At 42.7% G+C, this 23,636-nt stretch overlaps 1 protein-coding gene across 3 annotated transcripts in view; it reads left to right on the top strand.

Moving 5' to 3' along the window:
* ELF1 (E74 like ETS transcription factor 1) overlaps window positions 1–23,636 on the top strand; it is a 95,040-nt gene that overhangs the window by 25,109 nt on the left and 46,295 nt on the right. The window contains exon 1 of one of the 3 annotated variants that reach the window (XM_063335097.1): window positions 768–785. The exons of the other annotated variants lie outside the window; for them this stretch is intronic. The gene's annotated coding sequence lies outside the window, so the exon portion shown is untranslated. Of the gene's footprint in view, window positions 1–767; window positions 786–23,636 lie in introns of those variants that run through there. 3 annotated transcript variants of the gene reach the window in all.

Here is a 23,636-nt window from a genome sequence, read left to right on the forward strand (position 1 = left end):
TACCTCTAGAATTTTTGTATGGGCACATAACTTTCAACCCTATATTTCAGTCTTTCAGTTGAGAAATAAAGTTGATTATCTTCTTACTGAGAATGAAGTGACAGTGAGCTCAAACTGTTGCACATAAATGAAACTTTCCAGTTTCATTTAGCGTATGGAGCCTCTATCTGTGAAGTATAATGGAGTAATGGAGTCTTGCTTAATACTGTGGTCGGTACAGGGGAGAGGTAGAGGGAGGCAACCATTAAGTAAATGGTTGTGTTTTGGGTGAGGCTGTCTCTTGTCTTCAGCCTTTCCAGTGTTCACCTGTATCTTCCTTCTACATCTTACAGTATGGTGTGGTTTTTACCATCTTTTGATTGTATGTTTTGCCTTTTTTCTTTCGAAAAGCAACAGTTTTTGCAAGGGTTTGGGAGATTTATTTGGTGCCTTGTTTCATGTTAAAAAATCCACTGAGAAAATAATAGAACTACAGAGGAACCAGTTGGAAAAAAAATTGTTTTGAGTTAGTGATAAAAGGTTTTTTTACTGAAAAATTCTTTAAGGTATTTGCATCTTCCTTTTTTTCATCTTGAGTTTTATTTTCAGATCTTAGGGCTGAGGCAACAACTGTCTGCCATGCTTGCAACTGGCAGAGCAGAGACCTCCCTTTCCTTGCCTCTTTCCTCCCCTTCTTTCTGCCGGACCCTGCCAAGACATCCAACCTTAAAAACTTGAGTTATCCTCAGTCGGCTCCCAAGCTGTAGCTGCTTATCTTGGGCAGGACGCTTTTTGTGTGCTAAAGGGTAAGTCGCTGCTGCTTTCTCTCGAGCAGGGCTTCGTGGAGGAGCAGTTCCTCTTTGAAGGCAAAGCTGCCATGTTTGGGCTCTCTTGCTGCTACGAAAGGACTGCGCCAGGGCTACAGAATCATCTGGGATGCAGTGGTGGAGCTAGGAAAACATGATTTGAAAGTCCTCCAAGCCTTGCAGATGATAGCTTGTACAGATCTTCTAGAAGGCAGAGAGGTGGATTAGAAGGGACAGAGAAATGGCATTAGTTTTTGTTGATTTTTATAGCTGAAACCTGTGTTTGTCTCAAAAAAACCCCAAAACCCAACTTGTCTTTTTTCCCCCCACCCTAAGGCAGGGATCTTTCAATTTGGATTGAGTGCTTGTTGAGAGATGAACCATGGGAGTGGTATCATTAGATGCCAGTTAGCTTGAACATTATTTCCAGACCCATGCTTTTACAGAAGTGCCTGTTTTCTAATGTGCGCTTTTTTTCATCTGTTGATGTTGAATATTAGAATTGCCAAGTCCGTGATCTTGGCACTCAAATGAGAAAATAAAAGAAGTGAATGTCCAGATTTGAAGAATGTTGTTGGCCTGGTATAGCCTGATGTTTCAGTATTGCTGCAAACTCATACTTCAGTGGTGTGCATTACTATTGGGACACTTCTGTGTATATATAAAAAAAATAAATATATGAGGTGTAGAAGAGTAACCTTTTCTCTCTCTTCAGCACAGCTGTATTCAAGGGAGGGGACTACAGTAGGGCTGCGTTCGGTGAGCTGATAAAAAAGACTTTTTAAGAAAAACGTGGGATTTCCCTCTGTATCAGAGGAGACGCTTTGATCTCCAAAACAGCTTTCACTTCTTGCAAGCGTTAGCAAAAGTTTCTCAGCTTTTGCTGGCAGATTTTGTTGTTTTCACTGACAGTTTTGGTAACTCGCTGGAGTTTTGTTGGGTGTGTGAGGAGCAGCAAGGACTTTCCCCCGCCGGAGTGATTCAGCACAGGAGTGGCAGGAGGTGGAGTTCACGTTTCCAGCCTTGGTTATGATCCGTTCCGTAAGCACTGAAGCTTTGCTACCGTACGGCAGTGATTTACTGTGCTTATCCTTTTAACGCCACTGATGTGCTTTAAAGATTATTTGCTTCCTTAAATCTTACTTAAATGTTGCTTTCATAAATCTTACTTAAATGTTCCTTCACAGATAAAGTAGTTGACAGAGACTATACATACTGAAATTTGAAGTCTTTTGCTTATCAAAAGTCTGCAGCAGCCATGTGAAAGACTCTAGACATTCTCAACTCTCCTGACCTGAAGGAGCTAATCTGTGTAGAGGTAAAAACGATTTATTCTTCAGTATGGGTCTGTCCTGCGGCAAAGCTTCCCACCGCGTCAGCCTTTGTGCTAAAAGGATCCCATTAGATAGGGACTGAAGTTTATGCATTCTTACTTTGATGTGCTTTAGGCCTTAACTACCTACCAGCTATCTTTAGTGATGAATCGGATGGCTAGAGCTCAGGTCATTTATTTGTCCTTAAAGAGATCAGTCATCTTGGGTCAGGTATGACTTTGTACTAGGTTCAGGTTTAAATGTGAAAATGATAGCCGTTTTGTTAGCCTGGGAAGAGCCTCCAGTTCCTATACTTGCACATAAAAATTATTTCTTTCTGTTTGGGGGGGAAAAATATTATGGTTAAGATAATGTGCTAGGAATAGGAATACTAAATACATAGGTTGGAAACTGTGGGAAAGGCTTGTTTTTAGATGGATTGAATGTCACTGTCCACTTCCATAATTAGACATTTTAGTCTATTTCTAGAACACCCTATATTTAACTCATCGTCAGCATTTCTGTGTGAATATACCAAATATATTTTTGATTTTTGAGGGGTATGTTTTGTGCTTCTTGAATGGTTACCGTTAGCCTACTAATGGTCTCATCACTCCATTTGCAAGCTCCTTCCGCATTTGCCTCATTTACCTTCTTGCGTGGTAGTGGTTTAACTTCTTCAGTGTTCTCAGTATAAATGTCATCCCACATGAGACTGGGTTTCAGAATTGTAACGGAGCGGTGTGCTTGGTTGATTCAAATTGTTGTCTGCTGTTGACAGAAAAAAACATGTTAATGTCTATTGTGGCTGCATATGCTGTTTTGTCATGCTGTATGTTCCTCCAGAGTTACTAGTGTTGTTCATAGAATCTTTCGACAGAGTTAATAAAGCTGACCGGTTAGGAGAAAGCTACCTTGCTTTTATGAGCTTTGCAGCAGGTCACTAATGCTGTTCTCCAGTTCCTGGCTATCTCGGTGTTTGTTCAGTTTTATATTGCAGCGAGGGAAAGAAGCAGCAAAACCTGATTGTGAAACTACGGTTACAACTTGTGATACCCAGGGCTGACCACTGTCAGAAAATTAATCTTTAACTTGCTCTTCCAAGCAGACTCAATTTCAAGTTAAAAGCAAGTTCACAAAGATACTGTTAGTTTTCTCCTCTTTGTGCATGCTACATGTTCTGCACTAGATAATTTTGTAGCTAACAAGAATAGTTTCCCAAGGATATGATGGCATGGTTTGTTTTTAGTGGAAGCTGTCTTTCTGACCAGAAGATGACCCTCTTAGGAAGAGCTTTCATGAAAACTGGATCTTGAAGGCACCAGGGCTTGCGTGTTGTCTGTTGAAGGCAAAATTTGTCCTGACATTGTCCTTGGAGGTGGGAGTTACATTTTCGACTCCCGATCTCTTGGTATGTTTGCTGTTTTGTACTGTTTCCCCCCCCCCCCCCCTCCAGAGTCTCTGTAAATTATTTACTCTCTGTAGCTATTCAGGCTTTGTCACGGTGCCTGTAAATTAAGCATGCCAATGAGGGTGTTAGCTATCAAAAAATAATTACGAAGCTTGCGTTGCCCCGGAGTGCAAAGGGTCTGAAACCTGCATAAATTGCAAGAATTTACTTTGCCAGCCCCTGGTGCCTCTGAACCAGCTTGCCGAGAGCTCTATGAGTCCAGCAGGGGCCTCAAGATGCCCTTGGTGGTGTGCTACTGAGAGGCTGCCATCCTGTTGTTTTTTGGGGGTTGTTTTTTTTTTTTTTTTTTTTTTTTTTTTTTTTTCAAAAAAACAACGAACTTTTGTTTATTTCAAAAAGAGAAAAGAAGGAACTGTAGTGAGGAAGTGTTTGTTCGGGGGCTTTTTTTCTTTACAAAGGTGGTTTAGACATATGAATGAAAATGAAACTTTCTGTGTTGAGAAACAGTCTCAAGTTTGCTAGGGTTGGCTTGTGGCATTTTTAAAAATACTGGCCCTTTTCTAATTTAAAAATTGTTTTTCTTTTAGTACTAGCTAAAATCAACAGTGAAATTAGCCGCTTTTGAAGCAACTAAGTGAAATACAATTTTCATTTGTCTGGTGGGGCCTTAATATAGAAAGCTATTAATTTTGACCATTTAAGAATGGGATCTGGAGGGATTTCCTGAGAAGAAAACCGAGGAGGAGGTTACCGCTGGATGGCTGCTTTACTAAGTGTACACTTCTGAAAGATATATGTCTAATTATACAACATCCTACCGTTTGTTTTTATAAAAAAACCCAACAAACTAGTTGTCTTTTAATACAGTCCTTCGAATGAGCTGTATTAAATGTTGTTTCAGTGGTAATGGACTAGAAATAATTCTCAACAGTAAGAAATGTCAGAAAACTTTTGCCAAACTACAAGATAAGGGCTTGGTCTTGCAAATATTTTGTTTAAAAATAATAGGGATATTCGCAGAAAAGGTTTAATACTTTTGAAGCCATGTAGTTAGAAAGGGTATGGTTTGTATCTAGATTCTGACGTTCCTAATTTTTAAAGCTTCTCTTACTGGTGCCCTGCATTGAGGTGGAGTTAGGAAGAATTCGTTAATTTGTACTACCAGGCTTTGTAAACAAAAGAGCTGTGATGATGTTTTATTGATATACTGTGTTTTAAAATGTGTGCATTTGAGGGGAGAGATGGTAGCAGTTATTAGTTACAAATAGCTAGCTGGATAGAATAGTCGCTGCCCTGAGAGAAGAGACCCAGAACCACTGATCCATACGTGCTGCATGGATGCAGCGTTCAGGAATAAGAAAAGAAAAAAAAAATCAGTGGGAAGTTTTGTGGGTTCATTTTTGCTGCCTTACATGAGGATATCTAGATGGGGTGAAATTGGTAAAAAAGACGACTGTGGAGGAAGCAGCTTGCTTTCTGACAGAGGCTGCCTTGGATGAACCTGCTATGCTGTCTGTCATGAAGAAGCCTGGTATTTACTGACTAGAAGAGAGAATGATGCTCGTGCCTCAATGCTGTCTCCAGTAACTCCACGCACCATGTGCTTACCCAGCTTATGTGCAGACTGAAGGTGCTTCAGCCCACCCCAGCTGCTCGTTTTCACTCATCAGCAAAGGCTGCGTGCATAACTACCCCGTTAAAACACACACAGCAAGGGTTTACCTGGATAGGCCCTGAAGCACCGAAGGGAGGCTTGGATCAAGCAAGTTTTACTCAGGTAATGAACTGTCCTGGAGGCGATGGGTTATAAATCCTTAAATGGCTCATTTAGCTCATATAGCATCTGCCCAGGCCCTTAGCTTGCCTTCAGGTTCTTGACTCAACAGTAAGCTGAACTAGTTGAGGTAAAGTTGCAATTTAAACTCTAGATGTACATTTTTGTGAGTGTACAAACTTGCACCAGCCTAATTTAATTTAAAGCGTACCCTTAGTGAAACAGTTAGAGGTGGGCATGATCGTTCCTAGATGTTTCCATGGCAGGAGGACTCATCCAGCTGCCTCCGTGCTGCTTGAGGCGTGCCACCCTCTTTTTTCCAAACTGACAGCATAGGTTTTTTCCTGTTTTTTTATTGCCCTCCCCTCCCATCTGCAGTCCAAACTGTTTGTGTGAGCAACCTCTTATCTGGTTCAGCCAAGATGAGCCAAGTTGGCAAGTCAGGTGTCCACACCATGAGAAGTTGCTGGGCTGGTTGACCGAACCAGGTTAAGGATTGATTTCGGAGTGGTGGAGCTGGGGAGTTTGTAAGAGCTGTGGTTGAGAAATAAGGGGGAGGATGAAGTAGCATGGTTGTCCTTGGACGAGGACTGTTGTCCATGGCCAAAGCTTCCACAAAATGGTAATTAGGACAGTTAACGCTCTTCTATATGTCACATCTAAACTCTTTTGAAAACTTGTTTTCCAAGTGAGTTGTCTGAACACCACAGCTGGATCCTTCTGATTGAGAGGAAGAGCGTGTTAACTAATAAATTAGGTTTTGCTCAAAATTATATAGAGGCGTAAGACTTGATAATGTAAAATGGGACGAAAAGCTCATTGCTTGTTGGTTGGGGAACATTTGCAAATAAAAGCTTCACGTTGAGGGAGAAGCTTGGGCTTTTTTGTTCTTTTTCCTTCTGTGAGAGGAGGGGGAAGGAAGCACAGGGATGAGAACTGCACCGCCGAGGCTTTCAAAAGAATAGTGTTAACTTTTTGCTTTGTTAAAAATATTCTAGTTATTCCTGCCTGCTAAATCAGGTTATTGAAATGAAATGATGACCTTTGCTCTGAGCCTTAAACAATACAGGAGGAAAGCAGGTGTTTGGGAAGATTAAACCTCCTACCTCAGCTAGAAAATGTTCAGATAGAGCTGAAGCTCTAAGGATGCCATATTCTTGCTAAGGCTAAAAATGTAAGAATGAGGAAGAATTTTAGAAGTTGATTATGGTCAGTTGCCAAGAGCAATGCCGTGATAAATTATTAACTCATTGCACTGTACTGCCTTGTAGTGCAAACAGAATAGCTGGTTATTGTGCTCTGCTTGGTAAGTCAACACTGTAAAAAATTCCTTGGTTATCTGGAAAATGTCTTCTTTGGGGTGTTTATTAAAGGGACATGGTAGGATTAAAAATCATGTTCCCCTCTGTTGCAGCTGGTTATAGCAAATAGAAATCCGGGAAGGCATTTTCTTTCTTGCTGTGTGGGGAGCCTGGTCAGTGGGTGCCGATGAGCTCGGTTTCGCTTTTGCTCCTCTCTCTCTACAGCGCTTGGGCGAGGTGTGATCCTTCCTACCTCCTCAAAAAACACCCTGGGTAGCAAGGCCGTTCGGCTGCTGGTTGCAGAGACATGAGACAAGTTGACTCATAGCTGTTCTGCAGGAAAAGCAGTTTTGTGGAGACCACTCCTCCCCTGGTAGCTGTAAAACCACGTTGGAGGAAGACGCGCAGGGGGCAGGCAGTTGGGAGCATGCGGGTGCGTTGCTGATGCCACGCAGCAGCCGCCGTATTCACGTTTTCAATTTTGCAAGAACTGAGGCATCCTGATTTTTGGTTTGCTTTTGTAAGTATAAATACCGCAACACTTACCTTTCCATTTTTCCTTAAAATATACAGAGCTTTGAAAACTTAGGTGATCTTAAGGTGCCGCAAAATCATTTACAAAAGAACACCCCCACCCTTATTCTAGCCCCATGCTTGTGTTACATTAATTTTTTGTCTAATTTAATAGTTTATAATCAGTATAATAGAAATTATTATGCTTGTAAATATAACTTTTTCAGTGTTATGCTTAGAGCTAGTACAATAGTAATACACCATGAAAATAAATACATACAAGAATTTTGAAATATTTGCTGTAATAGAATCTGTAGTTCATTAGCGGGACACAGATGAACTTTCAGGGTTAAAAAGAATATCCAGCTTGAGAATAAACCGTTTCTGGATCAGTGTCAGCATCTGCCACCCCAGTTTTCTTAGGAAAACATTGAATCCTGCCAGTACATGTTGCAAGATATGACCAACGTGACTTACAAACTAAGAAGCAAATCTACAAAATGCTGTTGGCTACATAGTATTGTTGGAATCTGAGATGGAAAATACTTTTTTTTTTTTTTTTCGGTTCTCTTCTAAGTCCTTTTGCCAATCCAGCAAAATTTTGTAAGGTTCAGATCATGCTGCGAGGCTTTTTTGTTCAGAAAGGCTTTCGAGCAACCATAACTTTGTATTTTTTTTAATTTTGTTGGCTTCTTGGGGTTACTTGAGTATTTGTTGAGGGTGGGACTTGTGTCTTAAGTGGACCTCAGAAATGCTGCAGAAGCGAACTTCTGCTAAAAGTTCAACCACTGGCTTTGTGTTAGTGTCTGATGGGTCCTGGTTTAGGGCATTTGTTCTGACTTTCAAGGCCTGAAGGGGTCAAGTGCCCAGTGACGTGGAGGGATGTAGTCTTGTCTTTTGAAGCACTGGACAGCTGCGGTTCTCCGGGGTAACCCAGATGGTCACAGAGCTCAGATGGAAGCACGTGAAAGCTGGGGACAAAGCATGCTCTGTCAGAGGAACCTGGTTACAGAACAGGTTTCTAGCTAAAAATGAGGAGAATTTGAAGGCTGGTCATTTTCAGGAAATTGCAGACCCCTGACTTTGAGATGGCTGTTCTACTGACAGCGCCAGTCACCATGTAAAGGCATTTTTATTCCCAGCTGTTCTGGTACAGGGACGGAGAGCACCTTAGGATGGAGAGTGTGTTAGGATGGAGACCCTTGGTTCCATAAAGGGTGAACTGTGGCAGAAACTCCATGAAATCCAGTAAAGACTTTTTTACTGCTTTAAAGTTTATGCAGAAAATGTTCGTAGACTATAGCAATAGATGCTAGTATTAAACGTACTAGATATCTACCAGTTGATATATTTCCCAACTTAATTGCACAAGTAACATGTCTTCTGTTGCTTTAGTTGGCAACCCTGCAGATATAACTCAAAATCGGTTTTCCTCAGTTTTATACCACCAGTTGGCTGTTGGTGGAGGAAGGATATGAGGCCATCTTAATAATTTCTCATCCTACCTGGAGGTGTAGGAGAGGGTGTTTTCTGACGGGTGACATTATGGGGTGATCTAAGACTGAGCAGAAGACTACTTAGAGAGGGGCTGAGTATAGCTTTGCATATAGATACTGTAGAAATTACAGTAGGAGTAACAGTAGGAGTTTCTGCTTTTCACTGAAATTTTTCTGTATCTAGCCGTTGATTCTTTGCTTACTTAAGCTTTATTCATTCTTGTGCTTATCCTGTTGGTACTCAGTGCTTCCTCAGCACTTCAATTTTGTGGTAGACTAACAGGTGTTACTCTAGGTATTAGTGTTAGAAAAGCCCCATAGGTCATCTAACTTGTCCCCTTCTGTAGGACGGGGTGGTCCCACTAAGTAGGCTTGCTGGTGCCTTATTTGGCAGTGTGGTTTCTGATGCTGGTTGCGGTTCATTTTTGAAGGTTTCTGCTTGTTTGCTTCCTCATCTGTTAAGTCAGGTAGCTTGGTTCCTTGGTGGTGTATAAGTCTGTTTGAGGAAGGCCAGACTCTAAAACCTCCAGAGATGGCTTGCCAGATGAGAACGTGCCACCAGCTTTTTATACCCTGTTTTGGTGGCTTTCTGGGGCCCCATTTCAACACGCTTGACCTGATCAGTTTTCATCCATCCAGCTGTCTGGCTTTCTGTGCGTGGGCTTAACTTATTTAAATTTTTTTGCTGGGTTTTTTTTTCTTTTTTAAAGGTGTCATGGGTTTTCTCCCCCTCGTGGGAGGCCGTGGCCCGTGCAGGAGGACAGGCGTGCTCAGTGACAAGTGTGCGGGGCGGGGGGGGGACGGACACGACACACGTGGCTGTGCTGGCAGGAAACACTCATCGCTGGGTCCCAGTATCTTTGTCTGTGCTTCCTGTCAGTTAAACCACGAGCAGGGGAGCAGATGCACCCAGAGATGACGACTCCTCCGTCTGCCCCAGGCAGCCATTGTGTAACAAACTGTCTTCTCAAGAGCGTACTCGTGCCCATACGCTTTTGACTTTGTTATCCGTCCGAGACCCTCATTTAGATATCTGAGAGTAAAGATCAGAATTTTAATTAGTGCCACAGAAAGCAGTACTTGAACTCTTGGAGCATGGACCGTAAAAGAGTAACCATGGGAGTTATCCTAATGCAGTGAGAGCTGAGGTCCAGTGTTTCTGTTTCCACTGCTGCCAGTGTAGGAGTTTTTAAATGCATATGAGAAACAGACAGATTAAGCATGAAGTCAAGCAATTTCATTTACATCTTTCTGGGCAGATGCTGCCATGTTACTTGACCCGGTGAGTTTTATTGTAAGATTCTGTGATCTTTGGAGTGATTTTTTTTTTTTTTTTTTTAATTATTATTAATTTTTTCATTTTAATCCTCTTGTGGATCTGTGTGTTTCTGAGGCAGCTCCGGCTTTCAGCTAAACAACTTGTTACAAATGCACAGAAAAAGCACGCAAAGCCTTCTACTCTAAAAGATGTAATGTTTTTTAAGTAGGTCTCATGATTTCTGAAGATACACATATTATTACAACATACTTCATTTATTGGAGCTAGAACTCTAATAATATCTTCCCCAGCATCAGATTTTAGAGAACCAAGTACTCTGCGCATCAAAATTATGTTAGAACTGAAACTGTGTGGATTCATTTCAGCCTTTTTGCCTGTTTTTATGCTCTTTTCGTCCTCATGTGACAGCATAACTCCCAAAATACTGGGGTTTTTTTCCCCTTACACTGTTTATTTGTTGACTAGCCAGCATTGAGTGGAGATGTCTTTGCCGCGTGATAAGATGTTTTTGTACTACGTGCTCTTTATAATAGAGGCTCTCAGCCTGAGGGGCACATCCTCTGGGTGGGGAAGAGTAGAAAGGTTGTAGGGGCAGTGAGATTGGATGGGTAAGGGGTTTGGGTTTTTTTTTTTTTGTTTGTTCTCCTGACTTCTCATGGGTTATGGAGCACCGTGCATCACACCCTGCATGAGAGGTGGGGAGAATTTGCGCGCTTGGCAGAAGAGCTGCTCTCACAGAGGCAGGCACCACTCCTATCTCTTGGCGATGCCTTGACCCCGAGGGAGCAGCTTCTGGTCCCGCTGGGTTTCTGCAGGGCCACAGCCAGCACCACAAGGGCAAAACTCTGCATTTTCCCTCTGTGAAAGGCACCAGCTCTCGCATTTCTAGCATAGCTGAGCTGGAAGCCCTTCACAGCAACAGGATGCTTCTGCTAACCTTTTTTCCTTTCAGTTTTGAGCATCGTTTTTCTTAGTACTGTCTTGTTTGAAAGAGGAAAGGTACAAATGGGGCACAATCCTCTGGAGGGAACACATAGCAAAACCTCCACAAAACTCTGCTTGAAGTCTATGGCATCTTGGAGAAAAGCGTAATATTGTTTCGTTTTCCCTACCCACCCACAGTTCTGATACTCATTTATTATATCTGTGATCACAGCAAACCACTGAGACTTCACAGAAGTAGATGAAATGATAGGCAACAGAAAAGAAGAAAAAGAAAGGAGGCTGGAGGATAAATGAAGGGATGGATTAGAAAGTCTGTAAAGCAACCTCTTCCTGCATTGCCTTGTTTATGGTACTAGTTAATCTTTCGCTTTAACCTCAGCTTTTCCTTGTTTTTTTTGTTTGTTTGTTTGTTTTCTTTCTTTTTTTTTTTTTTTTTGTCCTGACTGTGTACAGGTTGAATGTCATGCTGGGTGAGGAAAGGGTAGGGTAGAAATGGTAGATAGAATGTTTTTTTTAATCTCTGGTTTCTGTGATAATTTGCACATTTTCATAAAAGAGCAGATGTCTGCTGAGCCGCTGAGGAGCTTCTTGCATGATGAGGCTGTTGTGCTGCGAGAAAGGCTGGAATGCTTGCTTCAACCACACTGCGTGCTTGTTTTCCCACAGAGCTAAATGAAGATGGTCAGAGGGCTGGAACACCTCTCTTGTGAAGACAGGCTGAGAGAGTTGGGGTTGTTCAGTCTGGAGAAGAGAAGGCTCTGGGGAGACCTGATTGCAGCCTTCCAATATATATATAGATAGATAGGGCTTGTAATAAAGATCGAGAAAGACATTTTACCGAGGCCTGTAGTGACAGGAAAAGGGACCACAGTTTTAAACCGAAAGATGGTAGATTTAGATTTAGATTGGACATAAGGCAGAAATTGTTTACTGTGAGGGTGGTGAGACACTAGCACAGTTTGCCCGGGGAAGTTGTGGCTGCCCCACAAGGCCAGGCTGGATGGGGCTTTAAGCAACCTGGTCTAGTGAAAGATGTCCCTGCCCATGTCCCTGTCCCTGCAGGGGGGTTGGACTGGATGCTCTTTGAAGGTCCCTTCCAACCCAAACCGTTCTGTGATTCTATGACTTGAGGCCTGGATCAACTCCTAATAATCTAGGCAACTCAGATAAATGACTCAAGGAAGGGCCTTTCATCTCCAGGAGGTGCAGCCTGCCTTTCCTCCCATTGGTTGTAGGGAAAAGCTAGAGCAACCAAAGTCCTTTCTTACCGAGGTGTTTGAGTTTCTTAGAATTAATCTGAATTTAGAGGACTTGATTGTCAGGAAGAATCCTACTTTGTGGGTCAAAGGCGGAAAAGCTGTCATAGGAGAAAATTGTTTCCGGATGGCAGAAGCTGTGTGGGTGCATGTCTGCTCAACCCTTCTGTGTATGACACCATCGGGATTTCTCTTTTGGGAGGCATGGGTGGACTTGCGCAATGGCCCTGTTCAGACAGCGCCTGAGATGGTGGGCAAGTGCATGTGTGTGTGTGTGTGGGCGCACATTTGCATGTGCGTGTTTGCCTCTGTGAATAGGGACATGGGATATGGTGTTGCCTTTGCCTTTGAAGCCTGCATAGCAAAAGCGGTCATCTCCTGAGCTGACAAGCTGCATATCAAAATCTTTATGAGGCCCGGGTGCCGTAATATCTGTATTATTTGTTCTGCAGAGACAAGGGGAGGTAGAAAGAGGTCTCCAGGCTTGTGAGACGGTGACTTTGGCAAGGTTGTGCTGATTTCTGTTGCGGGGTGAGACCAAGTTGGGCACGCAACTCAGCCCAAGGTGACCGGGCAATTTTGTGTTTTCCCCAGGTGATTTGGTTCCCCCCCCTCCAGCCCTGCTACCTTGCTTCCCCCTGCAGCTGGGGAGTCGGGCTGGCTCGCGGAGCCCTGCAGTAGGGGCTACGGCTGGATGGCACAGAGACGTGCACAGCAGCCACCTCTGATGCCGGATTTAGTTCTGCAAAAGACACAGGAACTTGAATGATGAAATGAGGAAGAGGTGAGGCTTGAATTTCTCTACACCTGCTTTGTGGGGGCTCTGAAACTTTCCAGAATACCCTGATTTTGTCGGTCTTTTAATGTAGCACTCATAAATTCTGTGTCTAGTTCATTAGCAGTGAATTCCCGTGTCTCCCAGGGGCAGGTGTGTGCTCATATGAGAGTGACTTTGGCTTCAGTGCGAACATTTCCCCAGACATTACGAAATGAGAAATACTGGCCTGTCCAGACATTGCCTTCCCTGGAGGGACCTTTGCAGACCCTGCTCCTTTTCCACATCACTCTTCAGAGAAATCGTTTTGCTTTTCTGTATTAATCTTGTTGGTCTTTAACTTGCGTTTCATTGTTTGAAACCCCACGGTGGGAATTGTTCATCTAGCAACAAGCCAGGAGATAATTTATATTCCCTTAATAGCCAAGTTCACTAGTTTGAAATTCCCCAGACAAATAGTCTCCCTTCTTAATCCCACCCTATGCAAATACTTTAGGACATAAAATTTAAGCTACACTGATCTGTAAGAATAAAAATGTACAGATGGCATGGGAGTATTAGCTTCTGTCTTATCCTACATAGCTGCAAGTTAATGTATTTAATATTGTAATTACGCTAAGCATCATGAAGTACACACATTTTCAGAATAATATGAATGAATACATTGCATTTTAGAATGCATTAAAATTGGCAGCTTAAAAAGTATTATCTAACTTTTAATTATGGCTTGAGTGAATGTTCTTCTCCACTGTAACTGTGTAAGCAGTCTCTCACCTTGCAGAGGTTTAAGGCATGATTTTAGACGTGGTATTCTCTGTTTGGTTCTTTACTTAAGGTTTTTTTTTTTTTCTGCAGACAGTTAAGTGAATCAGATCTGTCACGTGGTGCGTCCTGGGTAGATGTTCAGTAGAGCAGAAATGCCTGTACTCTTCATACTGTTAATGCTCCTTCTCCAATTTAGGCAGACTTCAGCATTTCATTGATTTAACCCAGCAGCAGCTTTTGGGGAAGGGTCGTACTGAATAAGTAGGTGAAGGGCATCATTTTAAAAAAGGCAGCTTGTCAGGTCAGGAGACGACCACTCTTGCTATGCAGGCTGAAAATGGAAAGGCACCACAATATTCCGGGTCTTTGGACTTGGGGGTACTGGTTGATGAGAAGCTCAACATGGGTCAGCAATGAGCGCTTGCAGCCCAAAAAGCCAACTGTATCCTGGGCTGCATCAAAAGAAGCGTGGCCAGCAGGTCGAGGGAGGTGATTCTACACCTCTGCTCCATTCTGGTGAGACCCCAGCTGGAGTACTGCGTTCAGCTCTGGGGCCCCCAACATACGAATGACATGGACCTGTTACAGCGAGTCCAGAGGAGGGCCACAAAAATCCTTAGAGGGCTGGAGCACCCCTCCTATGAGGACAGGCTGAGAGAGTTGGCGTTGTTCAGCCTGGAGAAGAGAAGGCTCTGGGGAGACCTTACAACGGCCTTTAAACTAAAAGAGGGTAGATTTAGACTAGATAGAAGGAATAAATATTTTACAATAAGGGTGTTGTAACACAGGAACAGGTTGACCAGAGAGGTGGTAGAGGCCCCATCCCTGGAAACATTCAAGGTCAGGTTGTATGGGGCTCTGAGCAACCTGATCTAGTTGAAAATGCCCCTGCTCATGGCAGGGGGAGTGGACTAGATGATCTTTAACGGTTCCCTCCAACCCCAACCATTCTGTGAAAACAGCACAACTGTTCAGTGAATGTCTGACTTGGCAAACACCTGGAATCTGGACATAGATGATTACCTTTTGAAAAGCTGGCTGAAATGAGACAAAGGTATCCAAGAGGTAAACAAGAGAAACGTAGAAGCATTTGCCTCTCAAAACAATATTCTTTAAGTATATCAAGTGAGTTAACACTGAAGATGCTAATAGGAGAAAGAAGAAAAGATGATGACAAAGGTTGGGGAAGAAAAAACCCAAACCTGCGGTCTCTGTATGGATGAAGTTGTCGTCTCCAGAAGGGTGAGAGACAAAGACAATTCTGTACCTTTTTCCGTATACAGTGGAAGTATATTCAGTGTGTCTACATTAGACGAGATTATTGGGATAACTTGCATGTAGAGCTCTTCATGCTGTGCGCTCCACGCCCATTAAGTAGCTAGCTGTCTAGAAACAAGGTGGTTTGTGTACCAAACATGTTACAGTGAGAGCATAGGGTTCGGTGGGGTTTATTTTTGCTTTGTTTTGTTTTTTCAAGTCTCTCTGGCTATGTAATGCTCACCTTTTCTAACCAAGGCCACATCCCTCCCTCCTTGTCTTTGCATGTGTGTGTTGGTGCTTTCCTAAAGTTGTTTCCAGCTCAAGTTCAGTTTTAAATAATGTTTTGAGAGTATTCCTTGAGTTCAGAGCAAACTGGTTGGCGGCTTACTTTGCTCCCTTTCCTGCATGCTGCCGGAGAGCTTACTAATCGTGTTTACTTGAGCATATCTGGAGTATTTTGTTGCTTCTTGCCTTTCTCTGTGGTGAGCTGTGACCAGGAACGCTGGTATGAATTACCCATGCAGTGAGCACGTACCACTTCAGAGCTGTGACTCGTTCTGCTGAGGGAAAACGTACGGTTACAGCCTTCTATCCTTAGCCCTTCTGCCTGTGAGTTTAAAAGCTAAGCTCCCTCATTCTACAGTTTTCATTTTTTTTTTTTTTTTTTTTTGGTTAGGCCTGTAGAAGTTACATGAGTTGCAGCTACAGTGATCTGTAAAATATGATAAACTAGAAATCGGGTGGAAGAGTTCAGCTCAGAAAGGAGTAACAAACCCCACGCCTTGATTTGGGACACTGTTTTGAAGGTGTGGAGTTTGTTTTGGTGTCCCATTTAGGAGAACAAGACTATGATGGCCTACATGAATTCTTCTTACATGAACGCTCTGAGCTAAAGAACCTGATTAAGCCAAAAATAAAGTTGAATGCACTCAGGCTAAAAAGACCCAGTTACGTTAGAAAAGACAAATAGTGTGGAAAAAAAAGACTCGTCAGTCCTGGAGGTTAGTGGGAGGGTGCTCCTGGAGTCTGACTGACATCTCTTGACTTCCCTGTGTGCAACTGTTCCTTATCAGTCTGCCTGATGGTAGGTACGGTTTGGTGGTTTGGTACTTTGCACCTCCTCTTGTATGACCTTGCATTCCTGTTTCTACAGGCTTTTTGGAATCAAGTGTTTGTGCTTGTGAAATGTTAGGAGGTGGTGTCACTCACTCTTGGGTTGGGCTTTTTTGTTGCCTTTTGAGGTTTTTTTTGGAATCTGTATGAAAGCTTAGTGCAAACATTAGCTTTGTGATTTTGACGAAGTACAAGATTTGTCTTAATTTTTCTGAAAGATTTGCTGACTGAGAAGTGTCTCTCCTGTCCCAACCTCATAAATAACTCCCTGGCTGTGTTAGTAATAGTATTAGACTCTCCAAGCTCTTAAACATAAAAAATTCACAGTAGTACTCATCTTAGTACACCCATCAAACTATTTCAGAAAGAACTTATAAGAAGAAGTAACCTCAACGGTCGTGGTTGAGCAGGAGACAAAGTGGACCCTTGGGGATTTCTAAGGAAGGTGTGTGTTGGGGCACCCTGTGGGTGCCGTGCTCTGTCTGATCACAGACTGGAGAAAACAGGTCACCTCTTGCCTGGTGCGAAAAACCTCACTGATGAATTCCTGTGGTATAACCATTGGAAATGCGTGACTGAGTACTTTCATTTCTTATATTTGAGGTAAAGCTGGTGGGAAAAGCTCAACGAGGATCTTTGTGACAATTAGATTAAAAAGCTTCAGGCACAGTTTGCAAAAATGTGTTTTAACTGATAAGCTTTATTAATAAGAAAGACTGAAAATCCGATGTTTCTATCTATATTTTACCCGCGCGTCATTGTTAACCACAATGCTAACTTAAATATAAACCTAAGTGCTCTTCTAAATCTGGAGCTAGAAACTCTGAAAGACCGAAATGCTTGTTTAACGCTGTTTTAAGAAAGCAGCTTATAGTTGCAGTGCTTTGTGATACTGGCTGTACTGTTTCTTGACACAAGCTCTCATTTTATGATTTTATTTTTTTGCTTTGCTTTGATTGGGCCTGTGACTCTTGTCTGAAGGGTTGAAAAGTTATTTAAATAAAGGTTTAGGTTAAAGCAGCATGCGATTAAAACTCTTCTTGGTTGTTTCATCTACGCTCTCCAAGTTAGCTCGCTTGTGTGAGTGTAATGGGGTATTATCTTGTATTCTCAGCTTTAGCAAAATGGACCACCTGTCCCAAGAAGGATGCTGCCTGAGTAGTCCTCTGTGAGTTGTAAGAGTATACATATTTATTTGTTAAAACGCTGTTTAATTCCAAGGTGTATGAACTTAGGAGACTGCTGAAGTGTGTGCTGTGGAGGTGGGATCCTGGTGAGGTGTAGAGTTGCACACTGACGGATTGAGGCGTGCAATGTAGCACCCCTGTTCAAAGCAGCAGAGTAAGGCCGAGATGGAATCACAGGGAAACACATTGATTTGCTGATTTTGAAGTGTATTGTGGATTTCCTTGTGTTATGGGGATCTTCTCAACGCTGGCAGCTGGAGAGGAGGAAAGAATGTGGCATGTTGTCCCCAGTGGTTGCCACCTGCCAGTGTCTTGTTTTGAACCAGCTCATGAACATTCACTAACAAGTTGATTGTGTGCTTTTTATGACTTCCTTTCACATGGAGTAACCCATTCATAACTAGCAACCTAGTCTAGTGGGAGGTGTCCCTGCCCACGGCAGGGGGGTTGGAACTAGATGATCTTTAAGGTCCCTTCCAACTCTAACCATTCTATGTGGGTGTAGGAAAGCTAAGGCACCTGTCATACAAGAACACATAAAATACCTTATGTAGTCCTCTGAAGCGTCACCGTCACAGCTGATGTTCATAGGGATGGCCATGCATCTTGCATAAAGAGATAAATCGCTGCTACTTTTTTTCCAGCACTGCGGGGTTTAACTCGCCGCTGTCTAGACTGCAGACCCTAGACTGTGGAAACAGGATTAGCAGCACATGCTCCAGAAAGAGAAGGCAGGCTAAAGGCCATCAGGGGAAAGGTGGAAGAGCCAAGCCCAGGGCAGCACCGTGTCCTGGCCGGGCAGAGGGAAGCTGGTGGTGCTGGGAGGGCCATGGGCTGGAAAAGCCATCATCTCATGCTGTGCTGGTCATGTACTGAAAATACACCTGCCTGCCTCCTGCTGTAGCAGCAGGGTCTGAAGGGAGGTGAGAAATTAGTGTAATTAAATGATCTTGAACCCAGAACAAGCTGTTAGGGGTTTCTGAGACCTGCTAAAATAAGCAGCAAGTGCTTCCTGGCCATGGTTTTCATTGGAGGTAGGAGAAGTCTCTCTGCTGCTGGTTCTCTGGGTTTGTTCTTGAGGGCATCTCAGAGCTGCTGTTCTTGGTGTAGCCAGCCTGTGTCCTCCAGTTCCTAAAACGAAATCTCACGCCGTCCTCTAGCTGTCAGGTAAGAAGGAAAAATGACTCCTCTGCTACAAATGTTTTTTAGGTGATACATGCTAGAATAAAAGTTTTTCCCATTGGTAGCAAGGGTTAAACATTGAGGGCAACAGGTATAGGCAGACTTAGGTATGTGATATGTTTGACTGTTTTGCAAGGTGCTATAAATGTTGGCTCCGTGTAATCTGATGCCAGGGTAGGACAGCCTAACTTAATGAAGGAAAATAGAGAGCAATGTAAAAGAACTGGAAATTCAAGTCTAGCTGACTAATACCAGCCTGCTCCAAAGGGTTTTGACTGTTCATATTGCTGACAGCTGACAGCGAATGAGAGGCAAACAACAGAAACATTGCCTAATCTGCTCTGTATTCATACAGGTTCTTTAAAGACACTGCAAAGGTAAGACATTTTACATTTCTCAACCGAGCAGAGTTGCTGAATGTAGCCTTGAACATACACATCGTCGATAGGAGTAAACTGAAGCTTGAAGTCTGTGCCTGTGTGTGTTTGGGAAAGGGGCAGCTTCAGCAAGTTCTGCGTCGATTAGTTTGTGCCCCTTTCTAGTTGGTGCACATCAATTAAATCAAGTTCAGACTTCTGAAACTGCTCGGATACTCCTAGAAATGCAAATCACACAGTATTTTTATGGCTACAACAGAGAGTAATTTTGAACTTGTCTAAATGTTTTGTTCTTTGTGCTTGACAGTCCAGTTGGAAAAGTTTAAATTAATTAATTGCAAAAGGAAAGCCACAGAATGCTAAAAATCCGTGTTGCAGAAATTGTAACAGGGATTTTTACTGAGCTTGGTCTTGTAGCATCTTCTGCAGAATGCTGAAAAATCCTGTGGGAGTTTAACTCCCTGATCTAGAATTACCAACGCTTGGCTGGAAAAGGTCGCCTGGAATAAGAAACTTTTGACTTGAACCTGATCTCCGCTGGCCTTTTTTCAGTTTCCCCCTTTAATGTATATTTTTTATGTGCATTTATATTCCAGCTTCAAAAAAAAAAAAAGTCTATGTCTTTTGGCCAGTGTATTTTTCTTTGGTAAACTTAACTTACCTGCAGGTGATTTAAAAATAATGACTGCATTACTAATTTGTGGGCAAAGTAATTTTTAGAGAACGGTTGACAGTTTTATATCAGTACTGGGTACAGACTGGCAACTGGTAATTTGTGAAATTTGGCACCTAGCCAAAGCAATTACATTTAGTTTCCCCTGATCTTTCTTCCTCCTGCTGCCACCTCTTCATTCTCCTGTGTGTATGTGTTAATCAAAAGAGCAAAACCTCTGGGGGTCAAGCAGTTCTTTCCCCCTCCACCCTCCTTTACAAGTTTCCTTGTATCCTGTTGTAGCTGTCTTGGAGCTCAGCCCTTCGGCTGTCTCTATGTTGAGACCCTTTCCCTTTGAAATCAGTGAGATTTGATTTATCTGCCGCTCTCTTGTTATAGTTGCTTATAGGATCGTGGTCTGAATGCTCCTTAAAAGGTGCTATTAAAGGCCAGAAACCGCCTGAGGGTGCCTTTTAAAGCATTTATTCTGTGTCACTGGAATAATTCATTTTGTTTGCAGAAATTTCTGAAACAGGTTGGGGATTTTATCAATTTACAGTTTTCTCGGTATCTTTTTTTTTAACCAGCTTTTTGAGATTTTTCTGAAATATAAAAAATAGTAAGACATCTTTGATACTAATGTTATTTATTAATGCTGGTAATTTGTTTATCTTACGATAACACATAAACCAATCCAATTTAGTATTGGATAAAACAGCATATACAGTGTGTTTTAGGAGAGGAAGTAATGAGAGATCTTTTGTTTTCCTTTCTCTCCATACTCAGTATCACTTACCTCTTGATGAGCTAGACTATGTGGACACTTGCAGTGTCATATTAAACTTGTAGTCCATCTATTCTGGTTTTGGAGTGTTTAATGTATTTTTTTTCTGGTGGGGAATAAGTGAGTCCAGAAGTGAGCAAGTACAAAGAAAAAAAAAAGGCAGCAAAATCCTGCCCGTAGAAATGTGTGGTTGCAATCTGCATTGCTGGAGGTTTGCCTTGTGTTATGACAGGTCTTTTCCATTCTGTTTAAAACGAAAACCTTATGTAATGAAGCTGATTTGTTCTAATTACATCGAGCTGTTTTTAAAACATTTTATAATTTTTCTAAGCTTTTGACTTCTGTCATGTCTGTAGCAAGGAGTTTGAGCAAGTACGTCTAGGCTGATGCATTTTTAATTGCTTGCCTTTTGTCCTTTCAAAACTAGTTGCTTCTCGACTTAATTGAACGTCTCCTTGTTCTCATTTTATCAACTAGGAAATATGAGCACCTGATTTGTTCCTCCTCTTTACCAATAGTGATGAATTAACTACAAAGGCAGAATTAAAGGACAGACCATGTTAGTGATTCCCAAGAGTTTTGGACCAGCAAACCGCACTCCCCAGCCTCTGTGTTTACTGGAGATAAGCACGCACGTGTACCATTATGCAGTAGCAAGAAGAGAAGCAGGTCTTTGCTGTGAATGCTGCTGTTTTAAGCTGGTCCTTGGATCTATATTATATTGCTAAATAAGGCCACGCTTTCGTAAACGTTCTTCATAACAAAACCTGATGGTTGTTAGGATAAGAGGACTCTAGACAGACCATCACGGAGTTCTTAGAAAGACTGGCAGTCATGCTGTCGGTCACCAGGAAGCTTGGTGTGCTTGTGGCCAATGTTTTTCAGGTGGTGAAGGCCTGACTTGCACATACTTTTCTCCCCTTTTTGACCGTAACTACATACAGATGTTATCTTTGCAAGACGGAGATGTTAGTGCTACTCTCTTCCCCAGGCTGGTAGGCCTACTGCTGAGTTCTTGCAGGCTTGGCTGACTGTGTGAACTCCCTGTGCACTGCCTGGGGGGACACTGTCCTTTTGCGGGGGGGGAGGGGGGAGGTGGTGTCCAGTTAATCTACTTTGTTTGGCCTTCAGCAGATGAGGGGAAGATCAAGCTAAATATTCTCCCAGTGGAACCAAGGTGGTGGTGAGCAGCAATGGGTGGAGGTGACTGAACTGAAAGCAGAGAAGGAGCACTTCTGCATATCGCCCTGTTATATAGGGATGTGGGAGGTTGTGGGAGTTTTGCTTCTTTGGTAGCCAAAACAGCTACACCAAAAGTAAAAAGTCAAAGCATTAGAAGAGCATACATTTCATAGAGTCATAGAATGGTTAGAGTTGGATGGGACCTTAAAGATCATCTAGTTCCAACGCCCCTGCCATGGGCAGGGATGCCTTCCACCAGCCTGGCCTTGAACACCTCCATGGATGGGACATCCACAGCGTCTGTGGGCAACCTGTTCCAGTGTCTCACTACCCTCACAGTAAAGAATTTCTTCCTAATGTCTAATCTAAATCTACACTCTTTTAGTTTAAAAACATTACCCCTTGTCCTGTCACTACATGCCCTTGTTAAAAATCCCTTCCCATCTTTCCTGTAGGCCCCCTTCAGGTACTGGAAGGGCGCTATGAGGTCTCCCCAGAGCCTTCTCTTCTCCAGGCTGAACAACGCCAACTCTCTCAGCCTGTCTTCATGAGAGAGGTGCTCCAGCCCTCGGATCATCTTCGTGGCCCTCCTCTGGACTCACTGTAACACGTCCATGTCCTTCTTATGTTGGGTGTACACATACACATACAGAAATAGGGGTAAAGTGTTTTTATGTGACTGCAACTGATAGGTGTATGCGTGCATCCACCCAGGCATCTTGAGTAGGTGCTATGCATTAAAGCAATATTATGTGGCTTTTATCTAACTGTAGTTGAAGTAATGCAGCTTATCTGTGAGCTGAGGCTTTAGTAACCCAAATTCAATCTGAAAAATTTCAAAGCCCTATGGATGGCCAAGACTGTCAGCTCACATAACCACTTCTGAAAATTTACCCTCATCTTCTCTTTTGTGTGTCTGATGTGCCAGAAAGTGCAATTTGGGCAGCTGCAAAATGGTGTTTGAATCCACTAAACAGTTTTGATACGGGGAGGGGGCAGGCAGCGAAGTAGTTCCAATCTCTGACATGATTTGGGGAGGCAGGAAGAGATGATGTTGTGATGTCCCATCTCCCTAACCTCTTTTTCGTATACCATGCACCCAACCTATAGAAATGCAAAATTCAGTTATTTTCTTCTCAGGTGAATGAAGAAGTAGGGGAGAGGATTTGGACCCTTGCTTCCCCCTGGAATGCCCTGGCTCCCTTGCTTTAGGACAAGTTACAGATAACTTTTCCTGTTGAGTTGGCTCTACTTTGAAAGAGCAAACACTTTGCAGAGAGGTGACTAAAACCCAGCATGGCCTTTCTCTTCCTGATCGGATTAGGGAGGCTTGCTCTTTATCGTAGCGGATATTCAAATACTGTGTTCAGAGCTCAAGAGCTTCAGTAGTTGAGTTGGGGAGGGCCCTCCTTGCCTCAATATCTTTTAGCTTGCTGTTTAGGATTGGCCTTTTGGTGATAGTCTCATCTTTTGTCGCTGCAGCATAAATCAATTATTTACAGTGCTCTACGTCTACACACTTACACTGATTTGGGGCTATCTCTATACATCGAGCATGCTGGCGGGAGAGGATACAGAGGAAAAAAAAGCATGAACCACACTGTAATTTTCTTCAGATTTCCCCGCAGCGCTTCACCAGGTTGCTGGGTTTGTGTACAACAGCTGTGTTATATAAATGTGCTAAATAAAAGGGACTTAAAAAGTATGAAGGAACATGGGAGATAGGAAAAGGAAGGTTTTCAGGGGTGGGGGAGTGTGTAAACAGTGCTGGAGTTGTTACCGTTAATAGTCTAGAAAGGAATCTTGCCTCATATTAAATATTCAGGCTAAAAGAAGTAGTTGCCAAAAAAAAAAGTAGTTGCAAAAAAAAAAAAAGATACTCGTTGAAAATGTGATTTTTTTGGTGACAGCAAAGAAGAGCTTGTTGCTTGCGTTTGTGCTTTCTGCTCTCTTTGGAGTAAGTGTGTGCTTTTTATGTGAGATTTAGGGAAGGGGGGTTCACTTCACTTCTTTTGTATTGACTGAATTGTGTGCCTATTCTTTTTTCTTTTATGCTTGTTTGTATTTAACAGATGAAGCCTCTTACTCTCTGTCCTCTTGCTGGATGTGTACTGAGAGCCCGTGGTGACATAGGCTAGTTTCCAGCCTGGCTGCAAAACAGGGATTTATTGATACCGAAGATTTCTTTGTCCTTAACGAAAGCTCTGCAAAGGTCACTCTGTTGACTTTTATTATGTAGCTGCTTTTTGCAGTTTCCCCTAGGCAGTGTGGATGCTTTCAGAAGAT

The sequence above is a fragment of the Chroicocephalus ridibundus genome, chromosome 1 (assembly GCF_963924245.1).
Source record: "Chroicocephalus ridibundus chromosome 1, bChrRid1.1, whole genome shotgun sequence".
Lineage (NCBI taxonomy): Eukaryota > Metazoa > Chordata > Aves > Charadriiformes > Laridae > Chroicocephalus > Chroicocephalus ridibundus.